Below are 27,098 nucleotides of genomic sequence, written 5' to 3'. Positions count from 1 at the left end.
GACGGATCAGAATCAGCCCGGATGCGGAGGACAGCCATTAGGGAGCGGCAGAAGAGTGCGAACCCACAAGCCGTAGGGCTGGCAGAGGCGGTGGGGAGCTGGCGGTGGCGCGGGCGGGGCGCTGCCGGCCGCGGGGCGGGGATGCGGCGCGGCGCGGCTGGGTGATGGGGACGGGAGCGCCGGGGGAAGCGGCTGCCGGAGCCGCGGCGTTCCGGTTGCCGGCCCCGAGCTGGCTGCCCCGGGTGTGCCTCCAGCCCCAGCAGCCGCGGTGCAGGGGAGGAGAGCCGAGCTGCGCTGCGGTCAGCAGCAGCCGCGGCCCCCGGGCTCCCGGCTCCGGCTGCAGGGCGCGGGGGTAGGGAGGGTCATAACCGCTGGAGAGGAATAAAACGCATTAAAAGCAAAAATAATAACAGAAAAAAAAAAAACCCAAAAAAACCAAACCTGGAGGGAAGATGGGGAAGGGGATGAGAAGGAGAGAGGAGAGGAGGGGGTCAGAAAGTGGCGGATGGAAGAAGCTGGTGTCTTGGGTTAGAGGAGCAGGAGATCAGAGGACAGCGCTCGCCAGCTTGCCCTCTTGCCTTCTCGCTCCGGGGCAGAGGAGTGAAGCGGCGAGAATCGGGGAGGAAGGTGGAGAGGAGCAGGAGGAGGAGGAGGAGAGCGGGAGGAGGGGGGTCCTTGCGCGCTTAGGGGTAGGGGCGAGCGGCGGGCGGCGGTGTGAGATGGCACTCACATAAACACACATCCACAGCATCTACAGATCCGCACGCGTCCAGGCAGGGGCGGGCAGAGCCTCCGCCGCCCCCCCGGGAGCAGCCGGGGGAGGCGCCTCGGTCCCCCCGCCGGGAGGGGGCACGGCGGGGCCGGGAGGGGCTCGCGGGAGCTGCCGGCGCGGATGCCTTCACCTGGGGCTTTCCATCACTGAGCCAGCCGAGGAGGAGAGGCGGTCGGGTCTGGAGAACTACCTCTGGATGGTTTAAAAAAAAAAAAGAGAGGAAAAAAAAAAAAAAAAAAGGGGAAAAACCCAACTCTGCAATCCTCTGCTCCCCCAGGCTCAGCACCATAAGGGACTGCTATATTTGAGGCTGTCAGGAGGATGGGAGAGAGACACTGAGAGTCAGGGCGAGAGAGACGGTGCCACAGCAGCGGTAAGTGTCTGTGCCGTTCCCCCAGCCAGGCACTGATTTCTCTGGTTAGACTTTGGAGTGTATGCAGATTATTTGTTGTAATATCCATCGCAGCATCTCTGTGAGCAGTCTACGGTGAAGCCGGCAACGGTGAGAGATCCCATTTTTGGGCTGCAGGTTTATGTGTTTTGCTTTTTTTGTTTTGCATCTTATGTTGAAATTGTCATAATTGAGCAGAAAAGTTGAAGCAGAAATTACTGTGATCTGCTGTATGCTTCCTGTCATTTAACTAGGGAACAAACTACTGCAGTGAATGAGTTGTGAAGAGATGTGAGGCTTTTAGTACAAATACATACTCCAGAGAGGGAATGCCTATTCAAATGTGCTAATTTTTTATGTTTGGGAGAGCTACCGTGCTAATGCTTGAGGGTGAATCAGGAAATAACCTAGCGTATTGAGTTTATAGTGATGCACTGAAAGTTGTGTTGTTTTGAGTTTTGAATGATACTTGGCTTTGGGATAAACAGTTATCTCTGGAATTAGAAAAGTACAGTGCCAGGAGTCCTTGCTGACAGGCAGAGATGGAATTACATAAAGATGCACTGATTTTTCCTCCCTGATATGAGGACAGATAATAGGACTATGTGGAATGTCTGTGAACTGGCTAGAAGATGAACTGAGAGTTATTGTGATGTGGAGCACAAAACTGTCTTTTGAAAATTTTTAAATAAAAAAACCAAAAAATCCATATCTATACTTCCCCAGATGTTTAGTTGCATTTCTATTAAGCTCAGAAACTTCATGTAACAAAAGTTAGACAAGATAATGTAATGTGAGTACTTAGGACTTAAGTTTTCTATGTGTTGCAATATTTCAGAAATGTAGCTTAAAGTTTTTTCAAAGTTTTGTTGGGTTTTTTTTTTTTTTGGTTAAAAACTAATGCTCCCTTGGAATTACACAATTTTAGTTGTTTTGTTGTTGCTTTTTTTTTTTAAATGAAGAAGCTGGTGCCAGTTTCTTTTTTTGAGGAGTTCTGGTATTCCCCTAGACCTCAGTGAGGTGTTGATGAGACCCTGAAGTTTGAAACTACAAATAAATTGCACACTCACTATTAGCCAAAAGCTAAAGAGAGATTCCTGATAATTAAAATTTGAATGACATTTTCTGATTAATAAAAGTGCCTTTAATTCTTGCTGAGTTACAGTACCACTCCTTCAGAAGTACTTTATGGCAATCAATATTAGCGCAAGATCAGTTCATTCTGATTAATATTATTATGGGAGTTATTGAAAGAATTAGCAATAACTAGGCCATTACTTTAAAAAGCTATCAAATGCTCTTGTATAATTTCTAAAAATATATTTAATAAATTGACTTCAGTTATTATAACCCTTACCTCCAAAGTTTCAAGTAAAACAAAAAAACCCCAAACCCCAATTTCCCCCCCACCCCGAAACCCCTTGCCTATCTTGTTGTGAGGGGAAAGGCAAATGCTTGTTTACTATTCAGGCATGCTGAAAACCTGAGATGTGAACTATTGTAACTGAGGAATGTTTTATGTACAGTGGCCTTCAGCAGAGATATACTGTTGATATACCATGGTAATATTTAAAAGATGTAGTTAAGAAGAAAAAGTTTTGGAAGACAACAAATATGTTATGGGGGGTGAAGTGTTAAGCACTCTTGAAGGTGATAACAGCTAAGTAGTTCTGTAAGCGGACTATTGAACATGCAGCACTTCTGTTTCATACACTTGCAAAGCAAATGCCCATGCAAAAAGTCAGAACTTGCAGAGCATGATATGAAAGTGTGAAGATAGCTATGGATAGTTGGGAGATAAAAAGTGTAGATTATTGGTCAATATGAAACTGAAGGTCATATTTTGAATTCTAGGTCAAAATATCGGGGGAAAGGATATTAATTTCATTTTATAACGAGGGCAGATGTACTGAGAAGGAAAACAGGAAACAAAAATATCTCTAGACTGAATTCTATTTAAGAATTTGAAAGAAAGCAGCTTTGAGAACACATCTTGAGGAAAAATATCATACCAGCTAAGATAAAAGGTGTGATTAAAAGCTCTGCTGTTAGAAAATAATAAAGGGGAACTTCAAGAAATGCATAACTTGGAGGACTGCTAGCACAGATTCAATACAGGAAGGTCGTGACTGGTAAATTTGCTTGAGTCCCCTGAATAAGTTGCTGACATGGTGAACTATTGGGGAATCAGTGATATGATTTATGGGAGTTTCACAAAATGTCCAGTTCTGTGCTTCACAAAATATTGATTTGGAGAGTAAATTTTTGAAGGAGAGCTGGAACAAATTCAAACCTGACTTAGACATAGGGACCAGAGGGTGTCAGTAAAGGTAAAGAGCTCTGTATGGAAAGAGGAGGTTAAAACTATGATGCTTTAAGTGACAGTCTGAGATCCAGATTTCCCTCCTGCTTTTTACAAATCTGGTATGTTCAAAAAGGCTAAATCTGATTTGCTAGAAATATAGAGAAATCTGTTCCACTGAACAGATTCAACACACTGAAAGTTCTCTGATTAGGTTAATGATAGAAATATTTATTTTAAATTAATGCAAGTCTTTACAAAAGACATCATAGAAATCTATGTGTTAAGAATATACACACCAAGGTATTAAGCCATCTGAGGTGATTGGTTCTGTGGCATTGAAAAAAAAAAATCATTTGTCTGACTCATTTTTTCTTTCTGCTTGTAGCCTGCAACACAGATTTTAGTTCCTATGAATGCACTGCATAATTTGCCACTGTTGGTCTGATCCCTCCTTATGCTCCTGCTAAAGCTTCTGCATTGCACTTTATCTGAGTTTTAGAACAACCTCAACCATTTGAACAATTTCTTGTGCTCTAAATGCTTAATAAAATCCACCACAGTTTACACCGCATTCTTAATTCCCTGAGAATCAATGTGAAATATACATTTACTTGCTAATACTATATTGGTAGAAGCTTCACAGAATATTTTCTTCCTTCTGTGCATGGCTTCTCTGATGTTTTTTTCAGGGTCTCTTACACCCTGGATTAACAACTTCTTAGTGCTTTACAAGGGAAAAATACTCTTTCTGGAAGTGATGGAGTGCCTACAGATTCTTATCTCCTGAGTGGTTTTGATCAATAACACTGTATTAGGGGAAGGGTTTGCAGCTCATGAAATAGTTAAAAGTTTATAAGGTAAATACATTCTTATTTTGCTTAAAGATTTCAAAGCCTTATAATGTGTGTATATGTACGTATAAATGTGTTTACACATACACACATATAGAAAAGCAATGACTCTGTGTCTTTGCAAGCTGCAATAGCAGCAACAGTAACATTTTCTAGTTGGTGGAAGGAAATGTGATCTGTTTGTTTTTATAATTAATTTCTTGCCTGATTTATGAAAATGTCCCAAAGTGTGTGAACCATAAGAAAATCTGATCTTTGCTTATGCGCTGGTTTCTAGAAGGAAGTTCAGGATGATTTCTCACTGTATTTCATAAAGGCAGCACATCAATTCTAAGGTGTTGCAAGTGGATAAGTAATAAGGGAAATTCTGTGTCAGATTCTGTGAGTTGAGAATGCAATAAAACATTAGAATTTCCATCCATGCTGATGTATAGCATGGATATAGGCTGATGTTCTTGATCACAACGTGCTCATTCTGTGTGCTCATTCCACTCAGACTAGCTCCTAAGCTTACAGAGCCATGAGGTTATGTCAGAATGATGCATGCTGTCATGTACTAGTTACACCACCATAGCTCACCTCTCTACATCTCCTTCAGGACCAAACTTACACATCAGTCCTGGGAAAAATTGATAACTCTTCTCCATTCCCATACCTAGAAATAGAAAATACATCAAACTCTTTCCATCCATCAGCAGCCTCTTTTGGGAATTTCCTTTTTCAGCACGCTCTTAAAGGTTTTCTTGTAAATGGTGTTAAAACATGATGCTGTCTTTGGAGAACCTTCAGCAGCTGAAACTAAATGCAGACAAACTTTGCAGGTAGTTCGCTGTAGTTCCTGAGAGGGGTAAAGAATGACAACTTTTCACTCAACATGCAGGAACTTTGGCATCAGCCTTCTTGTGAGTGAAAAATGTTCAGTTTTTAGCAGTTAAAGGTTTACTATATATCCACTGTGACTCCTAGCCTTCATATTGTTTTGGTCAAGGCTAAATATACAGCTTTGTAATCCATGTGGACATAGTACCAGGCCAGTCTTTTGGGTGTCTTCTCTTACTAAATAGCATCACTTTGCAAGAATTCACGAATCACATTTTATTTTTGTTGGGTTTATAGTCTTCATTGAGTATGTGATGGACACTGCCCTGTGACTGTGACATTCCTGCTGTGGGTTGTAACCACCTTGCTATGCATTCAATCAGGAGTAGTGGTTGCACAGATGGGCAGCTAAATGAAGAAGATTGTTTGGTCATAGTAACAGAAGAAGATGATCTAAAAGTATTATGGCCTTATAATAATATTTTGAGAAGATATTCAGGCACTAGACTTGAAAAGTTCTGCTTAGCCACCAAGAGACATATTTATGTCATATTTATCAAGAGACAGAAGTTATGTTTGCTGCAATATTCTCCCCACAAATGTGCCCTCAAAACTAAATGGTAAATGGCAAGGATATTAACAGAAATTTACTTTTGGGAAAGGTGATTAATTTTTAACTGTTCAAGAACACCTATATCATAAGTTCTGAAAAATAACCCATTGTCCCCGTTAGCCTGCTCCACAGACTTTCATATGCCATTTATGCTTTGTTCTTCACAGTTCTCCACATAGATCTGAAGTGTAATGAACAAAACCACACCAAAAATCAATAAAGTCCCAGTATATGTTTTACCTCTTCTTCTGAGGTGGTTCTCACAGAGAACATTTTCCTAAAGTTAATTATTACAGACACTCTAAGAAATTACTCTGGGCAGGCTGAAGCACTTGGGTGATATTCAGCAATGTTGGTCTGACAAAGTCATTCAACTTCATGATGTCCCTATTACTACAATGTAATCACTATTATTATTTATCTTTACATTTATTCTTGTGATGGCTTGGATGGGTGGCAAGATATACAGAATGGATGAAATAGAAAATACTGACAACTTCAGGAACGTGTTCCTATATAGGAATTTTAATATGCCTAGCACAAAAATGAATTTGAAGTTCTGGACATAGAGATAAATTAAAATTCCATTCAATTTGTTTTTCCTGTGCTTACTAATTTCTTTCCTATAAGCATTCATTGCCTGGAATGTTGTACTACAGCCCTCTTTCTGGACAAAATTAATGATAATAAACTTTGTATAGTGTTAATATACAAAGTGCCACAAAGTATAGTGGCACTTTAAAAGCAACACTCCCCCAGGTATATTTCTGTACTTACTATATATATATTACTTTGATGTATATTTCAACAATTGTATATATAAATTTTAGATTTTTCTTTTTTACTATAGCTTGTAGGGACATCTGTTCACATATATATTTAAAAAAATGCACATTCCACATTAAAATGCGGTTGTTTCAACCATCTAATTCACATCACAAATCTATACTAAATATTATTTAGATTAGAACTCTGATTGCCCTAGATGATTTTTTTATTAGCAAGGTCCTTTATTCCATTATAAAATGTATCATCATCGTGGCAACTAGGCATGATAGTCATAAATCAAGATTGTGTTACACTGAGGTCTGTAAACAAAAAATGATCCCTGAATTCAGGAATGTGTGGCTTAACTCAAAGATTTCCCTTTTTTTTGCTGTTATTTCTGACCTTTGAAGAGCTTATAGCTAAGGAAAGACATCTGTGTTTCACAACCATGCTACCATGATCATGTACAGATGTCTTCAAGATCACCTCCCACACCAGAAAAAAAGCCCAAGATACTATCTGCAACACGATGACATGTGCAAGGATCACACATATATGCTACAAAATGTCTTGAAAATTTCTCTGAAGACTGTAGCAGCAGTCCACAATTGCTTCTGAAATACGTACATTTTGGACCCCTTTTCTAAATTAACTTATTCTTCAGGTTACCAAAATGTCACACAGATCAAAACTTATTATAAACAAGCACATGGACTTTCACATGACATTCTTTTAAAAGGTAAGTTCTCCTTATTAAAGCTTTTTTATTTGTTTTGTCATTCCAAAAATAATGAATTAACAGGAATAAATAATTTACTCACTCTTGTACCACGACCTTATTCTTTGTTTGGCTTTTGACTTTTGCATATCTGAGGTGATACAAGGTCCTGATTTCTCAGTTTCATGCTGTGCAAGATGCTCAAAATGTTCTTACTCCCCTGTAACATATGCAGTGTCATGTATTGTTGCTGCTTACATAAAACTCAGCTCAGGGACTCTGGGAATAAAGCCATGACTTCTCTGATGTCATAAAGTCTCTCTGAAGTGCGTGTGCACAGATTTTCAACTCAAAACCAGTTGTGTAGTATTTCCTCTGTCTGGACTTTGGAAGATGTTTCTTGGACATTGAAGTAACTTCAGACTTGAGGAAGACTGACTGTTGCGTGTTTGAGAAGAGGTATAATTGAAAATGTATGCCAGATCAGATAACCAGGGAGGATAATTTATTAAGGGGGCCGTTGGAATATAATTTAGAAAGCATGATATATAGCTGAAATGTCTGCAGTTTTGTTTTCCCCCTTGCATATCACATCTGACTGATTGCTAAGATCTAAGTATTTATTTGTCTTATCAATCACTTTGTGCCTGAGTCATTCACTGATGAGCGTAATCCTCTGTTTGTGACTTCAAAAGACATCTCTGGAGGAAATTTGAATGTCATCAGCAAGGAATTGAGACATTACTGAAGGCTTCAGGTAGGAGGAAGATGTTTGCACAAGGGGCATATTAATCAACAACTGGAGAAAATAAGCAGCATCAAAGCAGAGCAATTCAGTTGAATTTGGATTAAATTCTTGAATATTTTCCATAAAGTAGAAGCAAGACAGACTGATTGGTTCAAACCATACAGAACCCGAAGTTTTTCCCTAGGAAATAAATACAAGAAAATCGGGAAGCATTAATTGAACAGGAGCACTAGAGATTCTACACTTGAAAGGTCATTGCTTAATGTCTGTTATCTCTGTAAGTTTTCATTAAGTATCCATAAATTACTAGCAAGATTCCTTCTCTGTCAATCTTTGCAAAATAGTTCCATTGAAGCAGCATGACTTTAATTGTAAAGGAATGTAAAGGAATTTGCCAAGGATTTCTTTCAAAGCTTACAAAAATATGTTGAAATTATAAACAATATGTGCATGATTATATAGGATTATAGGATTTGTGAATGAGAATAATGTGTGAGAGAAAAGAAGAATTTATCATAGTTTTTTGTTATTTTGCTTCAACAGAAAATGCTTAGTAGTTTCAGATGTCATATTCTGCATCAAGTAAAAGCTGGCATATGAGAAAATACAGTCAGCTGAGCACTTGTAATGTTTATTGAAGATAATGTCTATATCAAAAACTGCATGCTAGTTTCATGTATTATCTAAGATTTAAAAAAAAAAACAGCAGGCTTTTTTTTTCTGAGGATTGGTTTAAAGTCAAAGCAGCATGGGTTATGAAAAACCTCTCTAAAATCTGTAATGGACACACTTGCTCTTTGGAACCTACAATAGAGTAACAGAGAAGCTCAAGGAATCCCAAGAGTTTATCTAAAAACTACCTGTAGGTGGTATAATAAGATCTGGAATATTTAGCAGTGTAAATAGCTATATGCAAGGCAGTGACTTTGGACTTTTTTTTTATTATTTCTGGGGTTATTATAGAATTGCAATGATGTAACAGCAAAGCAAATACAAAGGTTTACAAGTTATTGAGGCTTCAACCTTCTTTGAATTGTCTGAGAAAAACATCCATTAACTTGAAAATAAAAATTAAACAGAACAAAATCAGCTTTCAGCATCAAGCACACTAAACAGAATTGTTTTATTTCTTTATAATGCAGGGCAAATTTTAAGACCACTAACAGATATAGGAAGAAACCCTTTTTCATTGTTCAAGAAAACATATTTTGTCAGATTATAGACACAAGGTCCTATTGAAGAGATTTTTACTACTTTCTACTAATTTTTATTTTTCATTTATTAGTTACTAATGTATAAAGATATTGTTGGATTTGTGTTTTTAGTTATAATTATTCCTTCTTAGTGTAGTCTGTTTTATTGCCATTTTCCTTTGATTTCCTCATCACCTGAAGTTTTCTCACATGTTGGCTGGCATGAAATTAGTTTTCTTAATTTGTATGCTTGCTTTGCTTTTTCTGTAATTTGTATTTTATTGCTAATGTCAGACAAAGAAGGAGATGAGGGAGGTATTGAGAACACAATCCTTCATCAGTTCCCATTGCCACGTATAAAGGCAGCAAATAAATGTATTCTGTTAATGCAGTAAAGTCAGAGTCCTTGTGCCTTGAGATACATTAAAGAGACTCTCTAGCACTCCAAGAACTGCCAAATTAGATGATGCCAAGGGAAAAGAAAGAAAAAAGGAATAAGAAAAAAAGCACTTGCACATAAAATTCACACTGCATTTAACAAGCATAAGAGAAAAACACTTATCCAAAGCCGAAAGTACAGGTCACTACAGCTTGAGTTTAAGAGCAAGGCTTTCCACTGAGTGCCTGCAAACACAGGCCAGGTTGTGCAGAAATTGTGAGAGCCATGCAGTGATGGATCCCCTTTTCTCTGCTTGGTGCTAAGTGAGGGAAAGAAGGGGAAAGTCCACATAAATTATTCACCTATTGTGTCACAGACCTGCACCTGCATATGGATAATCCCTCTATTAGTGTTGTGGAGGGTCACACAGCACACACACACACAAAACACTGTTCCAGGTTACTTTTTTTTATATACTGGGTGGAAACTCTCACTTGAGCACCACTGGGAATCAGGTATTGTGCCTATCATCCTGTCAAGTTATATCTCTCCTAAAAATGCTTTGGATAGTATAGATTAATTTTTCTATAAGTATATTTCTTGTCACTCAAAGCATGAATTTAAAGTGTCTTTTTGAATATAATGAAAGTAAGCAGTTAAAAATCTTTTGGCCACTAGCACCTGCTGACTGTTGTGTTCATTAACAGTTTGTGCATCTCTTTAATCTCTTTAATGCCTCTTCTAGATTGCTTTCCTCATTGCCTCAATAGGGTCAGATCCTCACATTTTGCCTTGTAATTGTCATCAGGTTTTTGTAGCTAGTCTTTACTCCGGGGGACTCAAAACCATCAAGAGACAAATTCTCTGCTGGCATAAGCAAGTGCAGCAATGCTAAATTTGGTGGAATCCTGACTGCTCATTTTAAGACTGCTTCACCACCTTGAATTTTCCTACAATCCTCAACCACTACTACTCTATGAAGCACATTTTGCCACTGGCAGTGACTGAGGAATTCTAGGTCGGATTTTAAATCTGTTACCAAATGTATTCTGGCTATGCTAGTGACAAGCAGCACTGCACAAAAATTACCCATTTTTGTTCTCTAAGTGTCCATCTGCAGCAATGATGATTTTCTGCCTAAATATTTTATTCTTCTGTGAATGTGCAAAAATATGAATTTTTTTTTTTTTCTCTCCTGCTGGTTCTGCTGACAAGCAGAACTTTTTCATACAGCTCTATAATTAGGCTCCAGAGTCCTGTGGAGACACACAGCAGAGTGGTAGGCTTTATATTCTGCAACACTAAAAAGTTGCAGTTCACAAACCTGTGTGCTTATATCTATCCCACCTCTTTGCAAGCTATAACTAGACTCTACCATTCCCTTTGAATCTGTCCCCTTGTGTCTAACAAAAACTAGAATTTTGAGTGTTTCTAGCCCTAAACTGCAAATCTGCACTTGACCACTGTGTGAAACTTTTGACCAGATGGAATGGAGTTTCAGGTCATCATGGAAAATACAAGCAGAGGAATCTTCAGGTAGTGCAATGAAACAATCAAAATTTATATAAAAAACATATAACACTAATTCTTTTCAGCATGAATGTGAATTTTTGTTGTGATTTCTATTACATTACAGCGTTCCTGATCACAAAATGCAATGATGATGTTCCTATAGCAAAAATATAGTTGTAAAGAAGTTGATCACTGGTAGAAGTCATTATGTAGAATATTATATATTGCTATTGTATGACCTTTGGGGAAACCTTCCATTTTCCTTTAAGAAAACCTTCAAATTCTTTAGTGTTAAAACATGTTACTATAGAGAACATGAATCTTTGTTACTTCAGGCCAAAGATAGCCACAAACACCAGTAAATTAGTAACATTACTTTTACCTCCTAAAAATGGTTAACATCTGAGATTTCACAATTGCTAATCTTCTCTCCAAACCATTTAGAAATATGAACTGATAAGATTTTTTAGCTTTGTATTGGTGCAGTTTAGAGCAAAAGGTTTTCATGTTGCAGCTAATGAGAATTGCTGTTTAATCTTAGCACTGCTAACAGCAAGAAGAACATTTCCTGTCCTTAGCTCATTTTTACAGGTTTAATTAATAATGTAGACAGTTGAGTCTGCCTGCTTGAACTAAAATAATTAGCAGAGAGTAAACAAACACTTTAGGTTTCACTTTATGAATGGCGTGGTGCCACTTTAAATATTTAACGTTTTGATCTTAGTGACCAATCAATTCTTGAAAAGTGCCAGGTTACCCTGACAATTCAAGCAAGAAAGCTGAGCTGTGAGAAAAGGTAGGCTCTTCTAACTGCTTCTGACCAGCAAGGGCTGCAAGAAATGATATCTTAAAATGCATGTTAAAAATTAGGGTATGAAAAGGTAAGAGCTATCAGAAAAGGAATGGTAAAAAAATCAGAGAGGAGGGGGAGAGGATAGAAAGGTCTGTAATTCTGCTCAGTGTCTAGCTGATTAGTCAGATCTCCATTTGAGTCTTACAGGAGACAAGTGTCTCATGCACATTTAAATCTCAGGTAGTGCTTTATTCCTCTGTATATTCAGGGAAAAAAAAAAAAAGAAAAAAGAAAAAATGTTCCTCTTAGTGAAATTTATTGGCTTTTCCTTCTAAATATTGATGGTCTGGAGAAGAAGAGACCCAGACCATGCCAGGAAAGCAGTCAGAGCTTATGTGTTGAGCATGCTGAAACCAGAAGAGATTGCAGTTTTTTCCCAGAGAAACATGTACACGTGTTCTGAACAACTTCATACAGTCTTAAACTATCACTTAACCAACCTTGACTGCATTTCAGTGAAGCAGTCTTAGGTGTAGTCCTGAACTTGACTACAGTAAGTACCTTGAAGAAAGGAATGCTAATTACAATTAATCTTTACTTCATGGCATGGAATTATAGCCATTTTGTACTTCTATCAGACACATTCAAAACCATGCTGCTTAATCTTAAAAATGTCTTTGTTTTTGTAGATTATGTCTTTCAAACCCCAACATCTCTTTCCTATCAGGTTTTAGCTTTCTTATAGAAAACACAAAAACATTGAGTAGCGGATAAACACATCATAAAAAATTTAAAAAAATCTTGGATTCAGTCAAATGTAGTTCCCTTTCAATGCATAAAATATTCAGAAAAACAGGTCTCCATTTAATTTTTTCAGGAGCCTAGATAAAGATGGAACCAATTCCATGTAAGACTAGTGAATAATATTATTTTCTGGCTGGTGTAAACTCAAAAAAAACCTGCAAGTTTCATACTGTGCCCACTTTGATAAATTAGCTCTATTACTGCAGCCCATGATGAGGCTTCTGAGCTGTAACTCACAAGAGTTTTCCCTCCAACTCTTTTTGGTAATCATGATCATACTTAGGAGAGCCTTAACTGTTTTTCGTATTTCACACTAGATTTGCAGGATTGACAGAAAAAAACAAACAAAAAAATATTTTCTTACCTGCTGTGTTTGTTACAAAAAACACTGCACAATGTTTGATATGACTCCCTGGTGTGCCATTTATGTATGGTTACTTTCTCGAGAAAGTTCAAACTTTGGTTATATTTTTCAGTTGAGCATGCTGCCTTCAACATTTTAAAGACAGTGCTGCAAGTCCCTTTCCATTTGGGTAGAAGTTTCCTGGAAGTGTGCTCTGGAGTGGCAGCAGGTTTTGATAGGGTTTGGATACAATCTCTGTGGGAAACTGGCTTATCTCATCCTCATGCTGGGGTGGGAGATTTTCACCTCTCAGTGACACCAATACAGCAGAACTGAAGCATGAGATGTCTGAATCATTGTCACTATTTTTTTTTTTTTTTCCCATTTGGAGACAATCAACAAATTATCACACTCATTTAAGGAAAAGGGAGACTTACAGGAACTTCCATATAAAGTGATTCAATTTTTATTTTTTCATTTGTAATAATCTTTAGTGACCACATTTGGGTGCTTATTTATTAATGAAAATCCAGATATGAATGTGAAAAAAAAAAAGAACCAAAACACTTTATTTTGTTCAAATATTTTGTTTCTTTCATATTGTTTTTCTTTTCCAGATTTAAAATGTTCTTTTGATGTATTGAAAATAAAATTCCATTCCTGACTGGGATTTTGCTGTTGATTGTCATAAAACTTAATCCAGTTCATCTATTAACTAGAACTGGTTCTGAGCAACCAAGGACCTAATTTTCACACTGTATCTATTCTCCCATCTGTAGAAACTGATGATGCAAGCATAAGGGAAGGAGTCAGTTAACTGTTCATTGTCTCTTCATGGCTTTTTCTGTGACACAGAAAACTCTAAAACTGGCAGCTAAAAGCAGTTAGATCACTTTGTTGCCAAGGTAATAAAATCCACGAGCTTTCAGAATAAGCAGATTTATTGTATGATATTTAATGTTCATGGCTGACTAAGAAAAAAAATGTAACAGCTTTTCATGGGAGATAAGGTGTACATCTTTTGGAATAGCAGTTTGCAATTTTTGGGTGGTTTACAGAGCCTGTACTAGATGAGGTGTGAACTAAGGAGAGGGGAAAGGGATCTTTAATTACCCAAGACTGCCAAGAACAATGCCTTTTCATCCCAAGCCATTATTTCAAATGCATGTATGCATGAGTACACACAGAAAGGCAGTGTTGGATATTTTTTTCAGAATTGCAAGCAAAAAACAAAAGATTTTGAATTGTGATTGTCACCTGTGATTTCTGAGACATGACTGTCCTCAGTAAGGGAGAGTGACTAGCTAGGAAACAGTCAGTTTTCAAGCATTCTGTCTCAATTGGGATTTTGTTTGTCTTATTTGTAACCTCTGCTATCAGTATATAAAAATATGACTTGAACTTTTGATTAATATGGTTTTTACTGCACCATTAAACTTGTCTAGTTTACTAGCAGCATGGGGAAATTCACAAATACAACATTTTTTTCTACTCTCCAAATACAAATAAACTAGCTTGTGCAGGCATCCTCAAGGACCTGCCTCCTGAAATATATTTATAGAAGTTAATGTTCAGAGGATATTTATGGGAAAATTGAAGTAAATCATGTCAAGGCTCATATTACCAAGGTGCTGAATTGGGGGAAAGAATTTATTTTAGTGGAGTTAAAATATCCCTCCAGCCAGGGAAAGAAGATACTCCAGAGCACTGAACTGAAGACAGGTGCCTTGTCATTGAAACCTCTGTGGTTTTCAGCCTGTCCGTTGTGGTTCTGTGAGCGTTCCCCTTGGAACTGAAGTTTTAGGAGAGGAATTCACAGCACAGTAAGTACCGGGGATCTTTCTCCATTCTCATCCACCTCATTTGTCAATATGATGAATCTGTGTATGCTCGAGGTTTTAAAAGATAATGTGGCTTGCTATTGGCTCTAATAGGGACTTTTTTTTTTTTTAATAGCATGGAATGTGGCAGTTCAGAGTAATTTTACTTCAATATGCTCATTTTCCGTGTAAACAGTGGTCTGATGCCATTTGGTAACATACATGCTGTTTTGCTGCAGAAGCTGTTCATCAAAGTGTTGACATTCCATTTTAGTGCACATTTGGAAAACAGATATTATTGGTGTTGGTGATTGTTGTTGTTTTGCTTTGACTTGGGAAATGCCATATAGTGTATATGAAAGCTCTGTGCAGTTTCAGAAGTCTGCTCCCAGACAAAAATTCCCAGACATTTCAGAAGGAAAGTCAGCGACTTCACCCCCATCTTCTCTCACACCAAAGGGCAGCCTGCAATAATGCAGGCAGAGTTAAAACAATTAAAGGAAGCGCTTCCTCACACAGCGTGAAGTCAGCCTGAGGAGTACAGCCACATAGTTCATAGATTTGATTTTTGAAAGGGCTGGATAATTTTATGACCAATAATAATATTTTTAGTTATGCACGCTAAGTGAGGTATAATTGGATTTCCTGCTTCATAGCATCAGCTACAGGGTCACTACATCATTACAGGGGCCAGAAAGGGATTTATTTACACACACCCGCATATGTTCACACCCATGCACACTTCATGCAACAATGAATTTCAGTGATGTGTACCAGGGAATTCTCTGAATCATTGTGCATAAGCCAGTAGCTCTGAATAGTTAAGGCCAGCTTCTACACGTCAACCAGAGCCATGCAGAGGAACTGTAGCAGCTGCAACACATGCAGGGCATGCAAAAACTGTGGGAACTTTGTCCATTTTTCCAGTGGACAATGGTAAGTCTGGACTCAGTTACAGGAGGAACAGAATTTGTCAAAAGACAATATTTTAATATTCAAAAGGCTTCTGGCAATATGAAAGGCTCAGTCGATACCAGAGTGCCAGCTGTTGGCTGTAGACACAGTCACTAAAATGTGATTGTGAGTTTCATTAGCACATCTTTTGTTCCCCTATCATGGTCATTTCAGAAATCAAGAGGAGTAAAAAAAAAAAAGGGGAGCATGTCATGGATGCAGTCCATCTTTATAAAGTACTAATTTTAAAGTACTACTTTTTTATTAATTGTCTATTGTGAAAATTAAAAATTGATTTGAAAATAAGGAGGATAATTGCTGCAGAGAAAGTCCAGGCTATGAGCATGACAAAGTAGCACATGAAGCCTCTTTTTATTTTACTATTTTTCTTAACATGCTCTATGTTATCTACGCTGGCATATGAACTTATGGAAGAAGAGGCTAATTAGTAAGGTTATTAAAGCTATCATATATCATTATCAGTGCTTTTGGCTACCAGAATGGGATCTTGAAACCTTTTCTATCACTGAGACTCACTGTAGAATAGAAGAAGGGTTAGACACCAGAAAGAAGCCAATTAAAATCTGTATGTTCAGCATGCAGGTGCCTGGAGCATGCCAGAAGCAAGCAATGATGACCAGGACAAGCCCTGTCTCCTGATGAGGCCACCACAGTTTGGTGGTGCATGTCACTGTATCGCTTCTTTAGAGAGTTATGTTTTTAAATAAATTGCAACACTCATTCTGTTGAAATGCAAGAGGATAAATTTTCTTCCTGGACTACCTGTAGCCTGAGCCATTCCACAAGTCTGACTTATGGGTTCAGTTTTGTGAGGAGCCAGGGAAGGGGCAAATGCACAGGTACCTTGGCACAGCATGGTTAGTGGTTCCTGATCGTGCAGGAAGGAATTAGCTAGTTGCTGCTGAATGGAGACAGAGGAAGCTTCCAGCTGAATGCTGGAGGAAGCTTCATTGCTCCTAAGAACTGAATCACTGAGAGAGAGTCCTCAGTTCCACTGCCAGAAATGTATCTGCTAAATAGAAAATAATGAAACAGCCAGCAGTAGATCCAAGTGCTCCAACACGAACTTTAAGTTTCTATGGTCTCACAAGGTTTTATTTAGTTTATCTCCAATTCTTGTTTCATTCACTTTAGAACTAATAAGGAAAGATGTGAACTGCAGTTTGTACCTGCAACAAATCAGCTTCTTGCAGATCACCTCATCCCTAGCCAGCCTGCCTACAATCTGTTGTAAAGTGTGATTGTGGGTAGCACACTCATAACTGGAAAACTGCAGCTAGAAGGGTCCCTTCTTACTTACAGTCTATTCCCCTTACTCAATAGGCAATTTGTTATTTTTACAATAAACTCTAACTATACCAGAAGCTCAAACTAACAAAGTGTATGTGATCTTACATACCACAGAAAGGTAAAGTTGGAAGGGACCACAGTCAATAATCCAGTACAGCCTCAAGCAAATGTAAATTATGAACTGTATCGTGCAGGTGATATTTAAATTGTCGGAAGAGTGGTAGACAAGGAAAAGGCAGGATAAATATAATTACAGAAGAGCCAAAGAGAATTTTATTACCTCAGTGATAGGCTTGATATCAAGAATTATTTGACTATGATGAAACTATTAAAATTATGTTAAGTAGAAAGAAGTAGGCCAGCATATTATTATAGCAAGGTGAGTCCAGAGGGCAGAGAGGAAAAAAAAAAAAGGAAAAAAAAATCTGTTTAATTTTATCTGGGAAAATTTCTGACTAGTCACATTGATAGTATTGGAGAGTCAAGGGAAAAGCCCTCCCAGTTCTGTGAAAGGATAAGGCAAAATTGGTCACTGTGTAGGTATTTTTTTCTAAAAGAGAACAATTTACCTCAAAGAGCATCAAAAAGAAGGATATTTGTATGATAATACAGAGGAAACACGTCAGTAATGGGTAGAAAATTTAGTTTATACAGAGATAGTAGTTTTTTTGTTTTGTTGAATCCTTTTGTAGGATTCTGTACAGGAAGAATATTGAGGAAAGCCATCACCATGGTAAAAAACCCAAACAGATTGGAATACATGTCAGAAAAACCACTGTGAGAAGACAAAAGGATTAGATGGCATTTTTATTACAGTACAAGGGAATTGTGTATGGTATTTCAGACTACATGGTCTGAATTCTGTTGAATTCTATTCTGTGTAATCCAGTACTCTCTATTCTTCTTTAAAAATTTGGTCTCCAAATTAAATGCATTGTTTTGCCTAATTGTTACTGAAGGCCAAAGATAAAGCAGAGCATTTGGAATGGTATTATGCAGATTCAAACAAGCCCATGAGCTTTCATTCTATTTTAGTTCCTGGAAAGGCATCATTTAAAAAGGAAGGATGGGAGTGAAAAAAGCAACAACAAGGAAAAGGCAACAGAGTAATCTAATTATTTATGTTCCTTCAGTTACAAATATATACAAGTTTGTGTCATCCACCGTTTTCATTTAAGAAAACTATCAACAGGTAAACTGGTTTTATGTGAGTTTGTACTGGGTGTCACTGTAGCAGTATCATTTTCTGTGTACTGGTGGTGCAGAAGATGATGGCAAATGAGTTATGGAAGGGTTCTGCAACTCATTCCAAATTAAAGAGGAACTGTGCTTCCTTTGCAGACTTTCCTGAATATTTGTTTTCCATCCTTGTTTTAATGTTTTAGCACTCCAAACCAAAAGTCAATTCTAGCAAAAAATATGTTTGTCCTCTGTGTATGGAAAGCATAATGAAATTACTGATGCTTTAAAAGATGGAGGTTTGATCCTGCTAAGCAGATTTTTATTTGTATTGATGAATTCATTTGACATCTGCTTACTACCTTAAATATTGCTGCTATCATCTAATGACCAGACATTCTGGCTCCATTCACTGGAAGTGTCATTCAATAGCTGCTCTTTAGCACTAAATGTTGTGGAGTATTATGAATTTAATATATTTTAATTATTTTTCTTATGTCAGGATTGAGCATTATGAAGGTGTTTTAGTAAGAGTCAAACACAGTGCATTATCAAAACAATTTTATTAAAACAGTTAGAAATGTTTGTGTCTGAGGTGCCTCATAACTTTAAAATTCATGTAGGGATATTATCCTCTGCCCAGTCATTTCCTTTGAATACAAATGCATGCAAATTTTCATTTCCTTACACACAAGAATTTTTCAAGAGAAGATGAGTGTTCCTTAGGTTTTTCCATTTAATTTGCAAACATTCCACTTCAGCATTCTCTCTGCCATTTCTGAACGCAAAAAAAAATAATTCTATAAATCAATGGAAACTGCCAGGAGTTGGACTGGAAAAAGAACCCCACATCTTGCTGGAAAATACATTATTTTTTTGAGGTGCTGTGTACAATCACTATGCACTGATTTCACAGAAAATGAATTGCACTGCAAACAAACTTGCAGTTTTGGATTAAGAAGAAAGATACTCAACAGGAGTAACAGCAGTAAATGTCTATTTAAATATGAGGTACGCTAAGTTACTCACTAATACTACTTGATTTGGGAGATTTACTCATTCTTGGCAGCAGTGTGAGAAAATTCCCCTTGGACTTTTGCTCAGAAAAGACTGCCATTATGTTTCAGGGAAGGAGAGGAAATTACAACAGTCCTACCCTTTCAAGGTTAAAGGCCTTCTTCCTAAATGTGCACAAGCATAGTGAAATCTTGGGGTGGGAGGGAAGGAGGAACTTGGACTGGGTGAGAAAGTGGAGAGTGATTCTCTTAATAATGATACTCTTTATTATTAGAGAATTATTAGAGCTGTGGGAAAAAGCAAGAGGCCTGAGGAGTGACAGAAGGCTTGTTTGCATATGTCCTTGTGTTAGGTGTGTGGTTTCAAAGATTTAGCTTCAGCATTGACATCACAAATCTCCAGGAAGACCATGGGACATAGCACCACACTTTGCACAACTACTGTGATGAGAAAAGGACAGAAAACAAAGTAATCACATCCATTTGTTATAAATCATACAGTAACATTAAGGTAAATTATATAAATGGTTGCAGGAAATGTGAAGCATGTTTATTTTTTATTTAATTTACTTGGGAGTATTTTATTAAAAAAAAAAAAGAAATCTGAAAAGTTTAAGGGTATTTCATGAGAACACAGAGCTAGACTCTAAAACCCAAATTTAGATACTGAATATAAGTGACTTTCAGAAAGGCTAAGCTGCCAGTAGATCTCTTTGTCTTCCTTCAGTGGCAGATGATGTCTTTCTGCTTTATGTTTTAAATAGGTTTAGCTGAAACAGCATAAAATAATGCACTTCTGAAAATATAACTTAATTTATTACATCTTTACCACAGTATTTTATTTGACCTAAAGTGTGAGAAGGGATGCTATGTCCCAGCATGTGTCCTTCCTCTAAATTTTATTTCTGAATGTACAGGCAGGAAAGACACTGAGGGAAATATAATGGTCAGTTATGCTGAAGAGGATCAGGGAAATATTTACTTACCCAAATGTAAGCAATTACTATGTCAGTATTGATATTTCAGCCCATCACCTATAGTAACTTTCAAAGGAATGCAGTCCATTCTAGATGTACTGTTTTCATCTCTTTTCTGTTGGTGTTTCCCTTTAAAAGTTCATACACACCTAGAAGCTCCCAGCATCTGTATGTACTTTGCAGTTGTCTGCATCAACCCACTTTTTTGATCCTACCTTCAGAAAGATCTCATTCTTTATGCAGATTATTAATTAATTAGAAGTGGAATTTTTACTTGCATAGCAGATAATTTCCCAGCAGCCCTGGCTAACTGGAGAGGTCCCAGGTGAGTGGAGGCTAGCCAGTATGACGCCCATCTGTAAGAATGGCAGAAGGAGGATTTGGGGAACTATAGCCCTGTCAGTCTGACCTTGGTTCTGGAGAACAACGTGGAGCAGATCATTGTGAATACAATCCCATAGAACATGCAGGACAATCAGGGGATCCAGCCCAGCCAGCATAGGTTTATGGAAAACATGTCCTGCTGTCCAACCTGGTCTCCTTTTACGACAGACAGGGTGACTTGCTTAGCAGATGAAGGGAAGACTCTGGTTATTGTCGACCTGGGCTTTAATAAAGCCTTTGACACCATTTCCCACGATGCTCTCCTGAAGAAACTGTCATGGTTTAGAGAGGTGTACCCTTTGTTGGGTAACAAACTGGCTGGACAGCCAGGCTCAGAGTGACTGGAATTACATCCATCTGGGGACCAGTCACAGCTGGTGTTTCCCAAGGCTCAGAATTGGAGCCAACCCTCCTTAATGCCTTTATCAACTCCTTGAACAAGATCAAGTGCACCCTCAGTTTGCAGATGACACCAAGATGGGTGGAAGTATTGATCTGGAGGGTAGGGAGCTTCTGCTGAGGGATCTGGACAGGCTGGATTGATGGACCAAAGCCAGGTGTTGAGGTCAAGTGCTGGGTCCTGCACCTGGGTAGCAGCAACCCCAGGCAGCTCTACAGGGTGGGGTAGGGTTGGGAAGGCTGCCCAGTGGAAGGGGACCTGGGGGTGATGGCAAACAGCAGCTGAACATGATCCAGCAGTTCCCAGGTGGCCAAGAAGGCCGATGGCATCCTGGCCTGGATCAGCAGTGGTGTGGCCAGCAGGAGCAGGGCAGTGACCGTCCCCCTGGACTCGACACTGCTGAGGCCACACCTCAAATGCTGTGCTCAGCTCTGGGCCCCTCAGTGCAAGAAAGACATTGAGGGGCTGGAGCGTGTCCAGAGAAGGGCAGCGGAGCTGGGGAAGGCTCTGGGGCACAAGTGCTGTGGGGAGCAGCTGAGGGAGCTGGGGGTGTTTAGCCTGGAGAAAAGGAGCCTCAGGAGCAATCTATCTCTACAACTGGCAGAAGGAGAGTGGGGTGGGGTTGGTCTCTTCTCCCACATAGCAAATGGTAGGACAAGGGGAAAAGGCCTCAAGTGGCACCAGGGCATACTTCCATTGGATATTAGGAAAAATTTCTTCTTTAAAGGGCTTGTCAAGCATTGAACCAGGCTGTCCAGGGAAGTGGTGGAATGATCATCCCTGGAGGTATTTAAAAGACTTGTGGATGTGGTTCATAGGAACATGATTTAGTGATGGACTTGGCAGTGCTGGGATAATGGCTGGACTTAAGGACCTTGGGGTCTTTTCCAACTTAATCAATTTTATGATTCTATGATCTGTGGAAAGTAATTGCATAGGTCTTTTTCACTATTTATCCTTGTATCCAAGGAGGTTTTGCTAACAAAGAAAAATACATTAAATGCTTTGCTCTAAGGTTATAGTGGAAATGCTGTAGCATGAGAATATGGAACACTCTACACCAACCAAGGAGAGATAAAGTCTACAAGGCGGTTGCTGTGGGAATTGTAAAGCCTCTGAGCCTTAGCCTCACTGTCTGTGAAACATATATGATAGTTATCCATCTTAAAAATCTCCAGTGACTACGTCTGGAGGAATGTTTGTATTACTGAGCCTGAGCTGGTGAAGTTTAAATGCAGGTAGAGTCACACTGCCTGCTTTCTCTGACAAGCCTAGTGAGCTGCACACTAAGATGGACACCATGGGCTCACTGAACTCAGTAGAAACACTTCCAAAGTGTTAATTAGGCTTTAATTCAAAATATTTACGTGCTACATTTTTAAAATTGGCAGTAACACTGCTTTCTATTCATGAATTCATGTCAAGTGTTGCCTTGTTGGTCAAGGCAGTGCAGTGTTTATAGATCAATTTTCTCAAAAGCAGTAAAAAGTGTTTGACAAAATAAGAGAATATTTTGGCTAAAGGTGGTAAACTTTTTAGATGTGTTGTTCACTGTATTTCTTTTGAAATTTTATTACATTAATTTCTGTGTTGACTCTAAAGTGTTGAAATCACTATTTGAAATGAAAATATGACTTTTTTTTGTTTCTCTCCTGTTGTACTTGATTCTGTATTTTACATTTTCAAGTGATTACTTCAACAGTGTAAATCTTCCTAGCAAAGATTTCATATGTTCTGAGATATTTGAAGAGAAAGTGCCCCTGCAAGCAAATGAAAGGCAAATGAAAGATTTCATGTCTTACCAAATACAGTGAAAACATTTTTTTTTACCTTAAAAGTATTTTTATTCTTCATTAATAAGCGCCCAGTGATTTATTAATTAAAAAGTAAATTAAAAGGTATAGGAAAATGAAATAATCACCTTTAAATACCCAAATAGCAGATCTTGATTCCCAATTTACTTCTCATATGGAGCAGAACTAAATCAGCATGGTATTTAAAATTACAGATTTAGATTTTTAAAAGGTGTATTTAGGAAGAAGTTTTGTACAGGATTGAATTGTGTATAGATACATGCTTAAACACCTAGTAATTTAGTTTACATACACATGTAAAAATCTACTCCTTATTTTTGCTTACAATGACAGGCTCATGGACGACACAGGAATGAACTGCCCTATCTATAATTCAGTAGCATAATAAAATCATGAATGTGAAGTAATTTCCAGAGTAACCCTCTTCAAGTCTTTAATTTTGCCCAAAGCATTTTTCAGTCAATGCACAGCTACCGCTTGTACTTCCTAAGATGTCATACTGTTTATACTGGTTCAGAGATTGAATGAAATATGACCTAAGCTACAAGAGGCACCAGATGATGTGATGAGTTTTACACATATAATTTCTCTTGCAGTCATATGTATTCATATCTATTCAGCTAGATCTGGATTTCAGAGTCATGACTGTGTCTCTGATATTTGAACAAAATCCTAATTCAGTGTCTGAGACATCAGCTGGAATAAGTCTTCAATTAATGTTGAATCTTGCATAGTGTTGACCGCCAGACATTACTTTTTGCAACTTTGTAACATCTCTTATTTCTTCAAATACATCAGTAAATCACAATTTAAATTACATTTTCAGAGTTTTGAACTGAAAAATGAGTTATTGCATCTTGAAAATATTTTGCATTAAAGAAAACAATTTGAGTTTTATTATTTTGCTTTTGACTAAAGAAGTAAGCATCACATTTCTCAAACAGCAATACTGAAGCTTTGAAGTCTTTTAGTAGATCAACTTCTTTAATGAGAGAACATAAAGTTGCTCATGCTCAGAAGCATCTTTTCCTTTGTTAAATAATAACCAGCTATTTTCAATACTTCCATAATGTACCAGAGCCTTTTTAGTTACTGAGAGTTTTAAGACTGCAGTACAATTTCTTTCAGATTGTTTGGTTTATATAGCACATTCATTATTTGCATTTAAGAAGAGGAGATGATCACATAGCTTGCATCAAAATCATCAAAATAATCATGCTTAAAATATATAACGAAACTTACCTTAATAGATAAATATTTCTAATGGTTCAGCAATACAGAATTCTAAAAGAGAGAAATAACATACACTCAGGAATCAATTAATCACTTTTTCCTTGCAAAACTCTATGCATTCTGTAGCTTAGTTGAAATTTAGAGTAGCAATTATGAGAAGCAATTAAAGAACTCTCCATGAAAATACATATATAGTCTGCAAAAAACCTTCTAACTATATTAAACCCTTCTTGCATCACAAGTTGTGCAACAAAACCACACTGACTTTTTCTAAGGACTCAAATACTATAAAGGTGAACTCTGCCAACAGCTTTGAAGAATACTGACAGTTTTGTAACTCAGAAGTCTTCGCCTGTGTGTGGTGTTTTCCACTTGTGTTTCTCTTTTAGCATTGCAGCTATATACATACAGATGGATCAAATGAATGCTGCCAATCATTCAGTGCCAGTAGTTTCCCTTTAAAAGCTCTAATACCTTTTCTTATAGTATAGCTGTAGTATTTATGCATATTTAATCATGGAAAATGTGGATGAAAAACGAACAACAAAGCAAATAACATTTCAAGAATGTCTCTTTTTTGCCTATATTTAGGTTTGTTGTTTAAAGTACTCTGTGTGTCCTAGGCAGTCATAGCCATCATCAGCTGGGAATCTTTTTCTATTTCAAATGTTTAGCTCATTGTTTCTGAGCAGTCCCCGCTATCCCTTTTCCCTTAAATCAGAGAAAACACTGCAAGCCTGAAGAAACACGAGGTAGATGATTGTTCCTTTCCTAGAAGGATTTTCTTTCTCAGGTAGGTTGCTTGAATTGCCTGTTCTGCTTACAACCAATGTGGTAAGACTCCAAAGAAGAAAAAGCAGATCTTAACTTTCCTGAAGAATAAAGATACTCAAATTTTTCCTACAGTAAGGAGTAGAATTGATTAAATGTATGTTAAAGGGTATTTATTGAGTGCTATGTTACTGAGTAGGAAATATCATTCAATCTTATTTTCCCTTAAATGCTGAAGGCAGTGCTGAACAAATGGTATAACTTAAACCAGTAGGGAATGAAATCTACATTATATTAAAAATTAGATTGTTGGTGCTTAAAGCTCTTGTCCTCACTTTCTCCCATTTTTCCTTTTTCCTAATCAATTTCAGATGGCAAATACATTCTTTAAAGTCTTTTAAATGGAATGGTGATGAGTCTTTGCAGAAAGTGGCTTAGGTAATCTAAATGTTACCTTATATCTTGACTGATATATGCTTATTGTAATTGCTTACTTTGTGTCCTGTACATGGAAAGACTGTGAATCTCAGAAATAAAGTACTATGTAATGAATTAGCTCCAGTGATAACTACCCTTTTTATTGTACAGCAGAGTAAACAGCTATTAATTTAAAACACGTAAATTGGAAATCTGAGAACCATATCACTCGCTGTAGTGGGATATATTTCTACAGAACGTGATTACTTCCATAATTCTTGAATATATAAGAATTGCTGTGAAGCAGAACAGTCAGACATTCCCATTAAGAGGCATCAACTGCTGCCTCATTAAAGGACGAAAGACTCTGTGGTCATGGGAAGAATCTACAAGTCATTCCATTTCTAAATTAAAACCTGAAATAGTTTGAGGATAATGAGAATAAGGATAAAGGTTTGAGAGCTTATTACTTCCTATGAAGAAATAGCATATTCTGCATATGTTTGAAAGGGCTGAAATATTATGACAAACCCCTGTATAGCTTAAAAACTGTTGCAAATGGCCTCTGAAAAGTGGACATGCTTTTAATTGAGGGTGCTTTTTAAGAAAGGAAAGAAAACACCAAAGAAATTGAAACCTGATTTGGTATGTCATAGAAGGATGTATGCACTGAAAGTCATTATTTACTTAAGGAGATACTAATTTTCACTCATTTTAGGGTAATTCCAGAGCTTATGCTTTGATAATCAGTAATACCAGTGGGTGTTTATGACATTAGATGCTACTTGGCTGAACACTGAGGGATTCCAGGGAGAGCAACTCTAAAATCTCCTTTCTTAAACTGTGTTCAGAGCAGCTTCCCATTATTGGGGTTCTGAGCTGCCCTCAGGAGACCTCTGGGATGCTTCTTTCACTCAACTGCCTTAAAAATGAATTTTAGGATCTTGATTTAAGAAGCCAGGATTCTGAGATGGGAAAGAAACGTCTGTTGTATATACCAGGATATCTAACTTATTTGTATATGATCCTGGAAATCCCATGTACAGAGTTAATTTTTTTTAGAAAGGCAGAACACCTGCAAATATTTATTAAGAATTTTTCCCTTTGTAAAACTACATCATAAAAACACTCTTTTCCATATTACTGGTTAATATTTAATTTAATTTTTTTTCTGTAAATTTATGAGCATAGATCACCACATAGTGTATACTAGTAAGACAAAATAAAGCGAAATAAGTTAATATAGCCCATGTATTGTGTAGAGAAAGTCACCTTTCTTAAATATTGCTGTAGAGTTTTGAATATCCTGAAAAAATGATAATGCCATTTGATATAATGCCCATTAGGCAAGCTGTTTGACCAGTCAGTTTTGTAAATGTCACTTGATAGCTTGGATTTGCACACTGAAGGAGGCAGCTTCAGTCTTGGATTAGCTGTGATGCCTCTCCTGGTTTTTCTTTTGCTCTGCTCCCTTAGTATGCAGTGTCATGCATTAATTTAAATTTGGTATTTGGGAATGGCCAGAACATAACAGAGGTTCAGTGAAGCTCATTCTCAGAAACTCCAGGATGCACAGGGTCCCCTGCTAACTCCTTACTTTCCCAGTCCCAGGTCCTGACTGGGCGCTGTCCTGAGGATCTCTCTGTCCCAGCTCATTCCTAAGGCCTGTGCAATTCCTGCCCTAGAGCTCTCTCCTTTCAAATTTAGTGCAAGGGTCTGAATGTTTTTTTCCCTCAGGCTCTATTCTTTCAGACTGATCATCAGGCTTTGAATGAATATTGCCTCTGGGTTGTCTCTTTTCAGTTGCAATTTC

General features: G+C 37.8%; 1 protein-coding gene across 1 annotated transcript in view; it reads left to right on the top strand.

Annotated features, from left to right (window-relative positions):
• The first annotated feature begins 914 nt into the window (after positions 1 to 914).
• CNTN5 (contactin 5) overlaps positions 915 to 27,098 on the top strand; it is a 602,495-nt gene continuing 576,311 nt past the window's right edge. The window contains exon 1 of the mRNA XM_023920615.2: positions 915 to 1,145. The gene's annotated coding sequence lies outside the window, so the exon portion shown is untranslated. The remainder of the gene's footprint in view (positions 1,146 to 27,098) is intronic.

Source organism: Cyanistes caeruleus, chromosome 3, assembly GCF_971803275.1.
Source record: "Cyanistes caeruleus chromosome 3, bCyaCae1.hap1.1, whole genome shotgun sequence".
Lineage (NCBI taxonomy): Eukaryota > Metazoa > Chordata > Aves > Passeriformes > Paridae > Cyanistes > Cyanistes caeruleus.
Note: the sequence above shows the minus strand (reverse complement) of the source record. Positions and strands in the feature narration are given on the sequence as shown.